Genomic DNA, 9,487 nt, shown 5'->3' on the forward strand with positions numbered 1-9,487 from the left:
CCAGAACCGTTTCAAGTGAGCGAGTTGTGAATACAAAATTATGTGTAGTGTTTGAAGTTTTGTGTAGTGGCACGTCTATGAAATTAATGAAATTATAAATAAAATAGTAATGAAATATCAGGATAATAGTAAAATGCCATTATTTTCTATTTTTTTAATGAGTCACCGCTGTTTTGGTATACATACCTATATTCGAAGTAGTCTCACATTAGCAAAATGCGTGACTTGACCCATTTCTCTGCAGCAAGTGAGCGATATTTAGACACCCGGCACAACAAAGAAAGGACAAACAAAGAAGAGACAAACGTACTGTATCTTCTTTTGTTGTATCTTCCTAGGCATCCAGCTGTTTTAAGATCGCGATCTACTAGGACCGGAACACCGAATATAATTTTTTTTTTAGGTCAGTAAGTATAATGTAGAATTTCAAATAATTAATAAATTCCATTCAATTCCTACATTGATTTAATACATTTCTATTGACTTCTGACTTTCGTCGTTCGTTACGATCGTCGCTATAACGCGATTCATCTATTTAAACCTCACTGACACGATTGATAAATTATTTAACGACAAGGCTGCTTGGTAGCAGGCCACTCTCTCACAAGATAAAAAATTATAAAGATTGTTGAACTATAAAATTATGTTGAAAAAGAGCAATCTGCTGAGTTTCTTGCCGGTAGCATCTGCCTTCCAGACTGGTGGTAGAGTCACTACAAACAGACGTTGACGATTTAAAAGTTCTTATAAACAAGGCCAACTTGAAATATATGAATTTTGAATTTGATTTCTAAAATCTCATGCGTATACATCAAGAATAGGTTTGACAGATTTCTATGAAAACTTGAAAATAGTATTTGATTATATATGACTGGCTTGCTTTGCCTTGATTTTAGCTATATGAACGCCAACAAATTTTTTAATACGAAATACGGTTAAATGGGTAAAACAAGCATTTTTGGAATGAAACTTTTGGAAAGATGTGTGAATGTAACGTGACACAATTATGGCGGATTTTCATTTGTGATGAAAAAAGAAAAAAAAACTATTTGAATGGTATATTTTGTTTATTTCCTGGCTTCATCTTATTCTTAGTTGTGGTACTTTTAATCAAACTTTAGAATTGAATATGAACATCTTCCATTTCTATAAATTGTTTGTCCACTCAAATTAAATAAAAAGCGTTTACTAGAAGATTTTTAAACTATAAAACAGTGAAATTGTACCAACAATAAAAATTATACTATTTAAAAAAGTATTCTCTAAAGAAATTTTAGCCAGAGCAGCAATTAAGTAACAATGCTTTTATTTAAAGCAAAAAACCTGTAGCATTCTCAAATTATACGAGTGGAAATTTCTCGCAATACTGAGCACTAAGGTTCTTGTTTAAAAATTCCATTAGCTTCGGCGATGCATTGAAGCATGTAACGCTATTAGGATTTACGTGCGTTCTTTGTTTCTTATTTTAACATTAATTATAATCTGGTCAAAAGACCAAAGTAATTTTTATCGAGGGCAATATTTAGTGTGTGCCTACTTATATGACATTTGCTTATATTACATCTGCCTTCATCTTTGGTTTTTTTACAGAAAGTACCGGAAATGAGGGTAGGTACTTAATACCCCGGAAAATGCATTTCTTCCATGGTGTAGATTTAAAGAGCAATTATTTGTTACCTTTTCGTGCTAAAAAATTCGAAACGGTTTTTGCTGAAATTTGGCGTCTCGTATGTTTTCGAATATCACAGGTTCACAAGATATTTTTATTTTCAATTAAACCTACCAATAATATAAAATTTTATCAATATATTTTTTCTGTAGTGACCTACGCACCGTATACGGAATAAATATATTCGGGCATTTTTTTGTGTTGTATTAGTATGACATATTTGTATTGGTATGTAATTACTTAAAAATGGCTGGACCTCTACTTGGGTTTCTACCTCCTTTATAAAGTTCAGCTCTACGTGGAGAAATGGCATGGTGAAACAGAAAAAGATGCGAGAGGGAATTATTGAAACTACCGCAGAGGCCAGGATGGGCATCGAGCGAGACTATAGAAGTTGGTACCTACCCGCTATGTATCTATAGAAGTTGATACCTACGCGCGTTTCCGTGTAACTATCGTGAATGCACAAAGCGGCGTCACGTTAAAACATTTAAACACAGTTAAACATATACAATTGAAAATAAACTGTTTATTTAAAATCGGTTTCTACGCGACATCATACCGGGACGCTAAATCGCGGCTAAAAAGCGTCCCGTTTATTTTTTATATGCTTAATATATTTAGTAGAAAATAAAATTAGGAAAAATACTTTTTCAAACTTCTTCAAAATACGGTATGCCAATGTTTACTGGCTCCATAGTTACCATAGTAGGTCGTACGTAGCTTGTGGTTGCCTCATAATGGAGGTGTAGAGGGTCCATTATTTCATCACCGCAGCTTAATGCGATTTTGCGCTATCAAATGTGCTGTGCTTAAAAATATACGTAAGTTATTTTAGTTTCACGTCTAATTTTAATGTTGCGGATGTTTTGTTTAGAATTGAGTACCTTGGTATAAAAAATAGAAATCAGACACTGAATATTTTATAACATGGCTATAGGCCCAAAAAGAAGGCCTAAAATTTAATCGCCTAGGAGTGGAAAATGCGATTGTGAGCTTAAAGTATCTCTACGTGAAATAATCAGAGTACAAAATACAGAGTACAGTGAGAGCACCTAGTGCAAAACTTGCCACTTGGAAATAGCTGGGTACCCTAATAAGTATACGTTGGTCCTAAGGTGTTCAAATGTTTGCCTCGCAATTGGAAAGCATACAATCATCGCCGTTTGCACTAAAAATGTTAAGCGAGTCGCAGAAATCTGCTAAACAGATAGATGGACAGAAAAATAACAAACTTATTCGACTAAACTCAGTGACTTTTCAACTCTCATTCAAAAATAACATATCATTCAGTTATATCGGTGCACCATCTTGAAACCACTACAATTTAATGATGAATGAGTGATTTAATTGTAATTGAAAACCTGTGATAATTTATTCGTGGCAAAATGATTTAATAATTGAAATGATTCGAGTGAAATTTTTAATCAATGTTGAATTAAAATACTCATCTGAATACGACATCAATTTGTTAAATAATGGGTATAAATTGAATGCACCATACAAAATTACGAGAGACCAGTTTGATTAAGTGGATGTTGGATTCCCACTTCAGAGATTTTGTAGCCCTCTCAATATTTTAAGGTTAAGGTTGCTATTCTCTTTCTATAAAAGAAACTAGTAAACTGCCACGTGGAATGTCATATTTTTTACCGACATCTTGTTTTTTTTTACGGGACTTTTATAGGTCCACATGTCAGCAGCTTAGTTAAACACCACATCAAACCTTAGTAGCTACTTTAAGTGCTTAAATTGTAAACTTTTATTTTTTTTACACATTTGAACAACTATACAGCAATGTTCAATTTCAATGTCTTCTAATTATGAGATAAAATTCGTTTTATTATAAGCGGGGAGACATATACATCTAGACGAGTTAATTGATAATTTACATTTAAAATTGTAAGGATGAAATAATCACTTTTGTTTGTAAGTAGATGAAAAGGCCGCGTTTAAAATAGCTAAATCAACCCTTTATCTCACCAGCACGACCCCTTGCGTAAACATCTCATTACTCTAAACTTAAAGCTAAAAGTTCCAATCGAGAAAAGAAAAGCATATTCTTCCACCTTGTTTATGATGTCCCCACCCCCAGGCAGTGCTTCTGTGGGGGAATATTTTACCGATAAATATCTCTTGAGACATTCCCTTTCTGTTTATCGTTAGGATTTCGCTGATTCTTTTAACAGTTTCTCTTTTAAACCACGTTTATCGTCTAAATGACAACAGCGATGGCAAAATGTGAATTCTTTTCGCTTTGTTTTGTTTACGGAAACAAAAGAAGTTTGTAATTGTGTTATCTCCTTTAAGTGGACGACTTTTTATTTTATTTTTAATTTTCGACATAAACGGCCTCGGTGGGGTGCAATTAATTTTACTTGATCTGCTTGGTGATTGTAGCTGTGGAGCAAACAAATCTTTTCAATGTAACAAATTTAAAAATGTAATTAACGGCTGTACCTAGTTAGTGACGTGCGTTGCTACGTCGCAAGTAGGGACCCGAATGGGTTCGAAACTAGTCTAATAATCCCCGACAAAAGTTTACGTGAGTCCAGCTGATAATTAGATAATCGAATAAATATAACAAACACATCTCAAAACTAATAATTATGCAAATTTGAAGTAAAAACTACTGAACGAACGGTACCTACAAGTGATCGATCTAAAACAATAAAATAAAAAGTTACACTATTGCAAGGTAACATTTTTTCATATATAAACTACGAGTTTGTTTGTTTGTTTGAAACGAATAGAATAAAACATCTGACATCGATCTTAAAACCAATAGCTAGCTTAATTATCAAGAATTTATTACTAGCTTTAATTTATTAAAAAAAAGAAGAAAATTTCAAAAATGTAACTTAAAAGAGCAAAATTTAGTATCGTTGGATTAATTCTTATTCAAATTTTAAGTTTTGTTAATGATCCGAATTCAATGAAACTTTAAAATAAAGCAACTCGAGTTTTTGGTGAATTTTGGCACTTGAAAATTTCTTCACTTAATGTAAACATTAAGTGAAGAAATTTTCCTTATTACAAATAGATACTTACTAGTTACTTACTTTAGAACCTCTAGTAAAAGAAAATTAAAAAAAAATCTGTTCGGTCGACACGTGTAAGCATTTTTCAGACAATCATTTTCTTTGCAAGATTGATCGCATACTGTCGCAATAATCGCAAGAGTGGTAAACGGTGCAACAAAGAAGAACAATTTGAACTGCAAGAGCTGTGCCACCACCGTAAAAGAAGAACAACATGAGCAGGCCGGTCCGCAAGAATTTGAAGAATACCAAGATCTAAGAGATGAGCGAAAGGAATGAGTCGCAAGATCTGCTTAGTTAAAAAAATCGCAACATCCTCGTTATCCAGATGAAGCGCAAAAACAAAAAGATCTGTAACGATAGGTCTGTTAGGTTGATAAGAAAAGAACTAAGGGAGGTTCCAAGAATTAAAGGGAGACGAGTTTTTAAGAACATTACAAGAAAGAAGTGCTGTGAAGTTTTGTAGCAGTGTGCGATAAGCTGAAATACACCTGCGTGTATAGAGTATAGACGTTACGTTGTTCATAACGTTACATCACGAACAAGCTCACTTAACAAACAATAGTAAACGCCCATTATTTTGTATTGAATTTGGTCTTTTGTAAACATAATACTTCTCGTATGTTTCCTTCTTGTAGGTACTTTGTTAATAGTAGGTGTACATTTTCACGCATTTAGACTTCTGTTTTTTCATATATATTTATTTCACTAAAAGTTAAGCGCCTTTACTGCAATCTCACCTGATGGTAAGTGATGATGCAGTCTTAGATGCTAGCAGGCTAACCTGTTAGGAAGTATAGCACCTATATTAAACCCATACCCCTAATTGGTTTCGAAGCGGCATCGTACTGGAACGCTAAATCGCTGATTGTCACATCTTTGTCGGTTGAGTGGTAAATAGACACGGCCGAAGCCTCTCACCAGACCAGACCAGAGAAAAGGATTCGAACCCGATACCTACATCTTAAAACCGCTGCACCAAGAGCACGTTAAACCATTTATCACGATTACTATTACTTGTATGGTATAATAACCCTCAAAATCCGTCAAATAGCATTGGAGAAGTGCGGGACAGGTGTGGGACATAAAAAGGTTGAAGATTATAATTACAATGATGAATGAATGAATGATGAACTATGGTAATTAATATATATATATATATATATATATATATATATATTCATCATCATACCAAACTGCTGTACCTCTATTATGCATACAAACTCTGATGCAACACCTTCGGTGCAGACAAACTCTCTTGTCTTAGCAAAAAGTCAGTATTGTAAGTTGTTTAAAAGCCAAAATTATGTGTGGTGCTGTTAGATTTTAAGTTATCGCATTGTATAAATTATTCCTGACGATATAATTGCCCGTAAGAGGATTTTATTTAATCGTAGTCCCAATAATTATAAATTACACTGTGTAGTTTAATTCGACGATTTTACAAAATATTGTGTCAACTCCCAAAATGTTTAAAATGAAGCTTTGAATGCAGATTGCTTCTTTTGGTGAACTTTTGGTTGGTTTTACAAACGTGCTTGATTGCAAAAATACTAATAAATCTCCGTAGAAAATTCCGTATTTGATAGCACAAGCTGTAATGGTAAAGCCTACAGTCCTTAGCCTTCTTACAAGGCCCTTACTTAAGGACCATGTTTGGTATAAAGTACAATCATGGAGTACTGCACTCACCTGTGGCTTCGCTTTAGCAAAGTGCCAGTACAGCAAAATGGATTCAATGGATCACCTTGCAAAAATAATCCGTAGACAAAATTCAGTTGCTTGGTTTGTAGCATTGGCAAAATCTTAGCAGCTTATTTCCTTCCTACGGGATATGCTTGATTGAACCTCACGATCTTGTTCCTACGTCATCACAGAGTAGCAAGCAATGAGCAATGGTACGCTCATGGCTCCATGAGGTTTAAAAACACGAAACGTTTTCGAAGGTTACGTGTCACGTTTCACAGCGTAGCGAAATGCTACGGTGTGGAAAGTACAAGTGAAGAGTCTAGGCAAGTGTATTCTAACCCGTCGTAATTGTCATCTAGGGCATGCATAAAAAGCTGTTAAGGATTTACCGTTTGCGAGTTTATTATTATGCGATACTAAGTATTTTCAGATTACCGAATAATGTCCCAAGGTAATGTGGAAAGCAGGAATTTTAATATACCCAGCTAATGGCTCCTTCATCTCTCTTGCGTCTCGGAAAGCACGTTTAGCCTTCCTCCCGGTTATTAGAGATAACTTTTATTAACTTTAAACATACTATCGACATGTACCTATTATTGATTTTTTTATCGATAGACGGCTGATTCGCGCAGTGGGCAGTGGCCCTGCTTTTTCAGTCCAAGGCCGAGGGTTCAATTTCCGAAACTGGAAAATGTTTGAGTGATGAACGTGAATGCTTTTTAGTAGCTGGTTGTTTATATAACATTTATTTATTTATTTATTTCCAACTTACGACTAGTTTACAGGAATTTCCTAATGCACTAGCGTAGATACTGATGCCTACCTACACACTAAACTTTACAAGAGTAGCAAATGCACCACAAATCAACCTTTGTGAGTTCAGTCAGAGTACAACAAAACAGATCCGTTCTCTCAGCTATGTCGTTTAGGGTGCGAATCGCAACAATCTCCAATACAAGATATAAAAATATGTTATTAATTAATTAATTATTATAATTTTTTTCATATTCTTAGAGCTCACAACCCTACCTCGCTCTACATACATTTCATTTTACTAATATATTTATAGTGTAAAAAAAATATCAACTCTTGACGTAAAATTCGAATTATGAACTGCAGAACTAGTTTATATTTTTTAATATATTGAAGTTATCTGTTAATATATTGCTATCCTATACATATAAGATTGGAGATTGTTGCCTTGTATTATGAGTATTTTGTATATTATTCATATGAATATCCATCAGCTATCTTAGTTGCTCACTTTGGGTACACAACCTCGCTTACTTTAAAGCTAGATGACGATGTGTGTATTTTCGTAATATATATAGGTAAAAAGTTACGTGATATTTTAATAACACTGTAAGAATTTTATCTTCGAAATTCTTCCTACGAAGTGGAAAATCTTAGTTTAGTATTTAATATGAACTCAAGTAATAATAAAGAAAACATAGTTTTTTTAAACCCTACCTGTTTAAATCTTATATGCATGGGTCCAACAAGTAGAGGTTCGTGAGAGGATCTATACTGTGGGATGGATGTAAAAACTGGATCTGCTCCTTATTTTTATCAATAATTCTCCATGTAAGCAGTATGTACTATTAAGAAATTTATTACTAAGGAATGTGCACGAAAAAAAAATTGTGTAGAGTGCTGTGCAGTTTTTCGTATTTCGGTTAAGGGATAAGAAAAAAATAATGACATAAAATTTCAATTTCAAAAGTTCTTTATTCATATAGGCCTATCACAGGCACTTATTAAGCGTTCAACAAACAAATTAAACTTTGAACAAAACTATGGGACCTTTACACAGTTAAATTACTACTCTATATGAAGGTAAATAATTTGGGCCTTAGAAATTGGACTGTTCACCCCAGTTTAATAACAGAGGAAACATTTACGATGTAAATACATCAGACCTAAAGGATATCTTCAAATATTTACCCGTCCTTTCTACATTAAGTACTTGCGTCAAACCTTTTACAGTCCAAGTGGGTCATTATGGTGTCCTAGCCTTAAATTAAGGTAAATAAATAAAGCCGTACACAACGGTTCCCTTAATTTGTACCTTGTGTTGGCTTTCGTACACGTTCTTTCTCTAGATGAGTCTTATAATACAATATGTAATAGATCGCAACGTATTAGATCAAGTATATACGAATCCATTTGTTATCTTTGGAATCCGCTCTGCCTTTAAATTACATAACATGTGATGTATTTTGCAACACTTTAATAATAATCAATTTTCACACCACGAAATGTGTTTCTTATAAATTCAACTACAAGTTAGCCCGTGACTGCAATATCATCTACTAGTAAGTGATGATGCAGTCTAAGATGGTAACGGGCCAAACTGATAGAACTATGGCAGTTATCTTAAGTCGTTACCCCTAATCGGTTTCCATGCTTTATCCGTACCGGAACGCTAAATCGCTTAGCGAAACGTCTTTGTCGGTAGGGTGGTAAAGCCAAAGCATATGAGCCTCCAATTCTAGAATTGTCCTCCCGGAGATTGAAGGCCACGGAGGCCGTCAAATTTTTCTTGGTTATTGTTCCTTACAGTTACAATGGAAAATGTAAAAGAAACACTTCTAATATTTTTCAATTAAAACCATTGTATGTGATTGCAATCTTAATATCTAATGCAGTGCATTTTGTGACCTCATTTGTTTGATGTGTATTTGTGTGATGTGTTTTATACGGAAAGGTATAAAGTATCAGGGAGAGTAATCATTTATAGACGTTTGACAAATTAGTGTCCTGTCCAGGGTCCTGAATTCTATTTTAATCAAAAATGTTCTAGGAAAGTTTAAAAATTTTCATGAAACTTTTATTCCAAAATCGTAGATTTCTTTATTCATGTAGAAGCATACTCGTAGAAGCACTTACGATGCGTGCATGCAAAACGTGTACATCGAAGTGAGACGATGGTTATAACTACATCCGTAGACTTCAAACTAAAGCTACTGTAGGGACAATTTACCATTTTTTCGCCCTTTTTTTTAAGATGTTTTATCTTGAAACGGGGGATAGGCGTAGACATAAATATCGCGTGGCACGCACTGATTTAACCCCACTGATACTGGTC

This window comes from Pararge aegeria, chromosome 12 (assembly GCF_905163445.1).
Source record: "Pararge aegeria chromosome 12, ilParAegt1.1, whole genome shotgun sequence".
In the NCBI taxonomy this organism is placed as follows: domain Eukaryota; kingdom Metazoa; phylum Arthropoda; class Insecta; order Lepidoptera; family Nymphalidae; genus Pararge; species Pararge aegeria.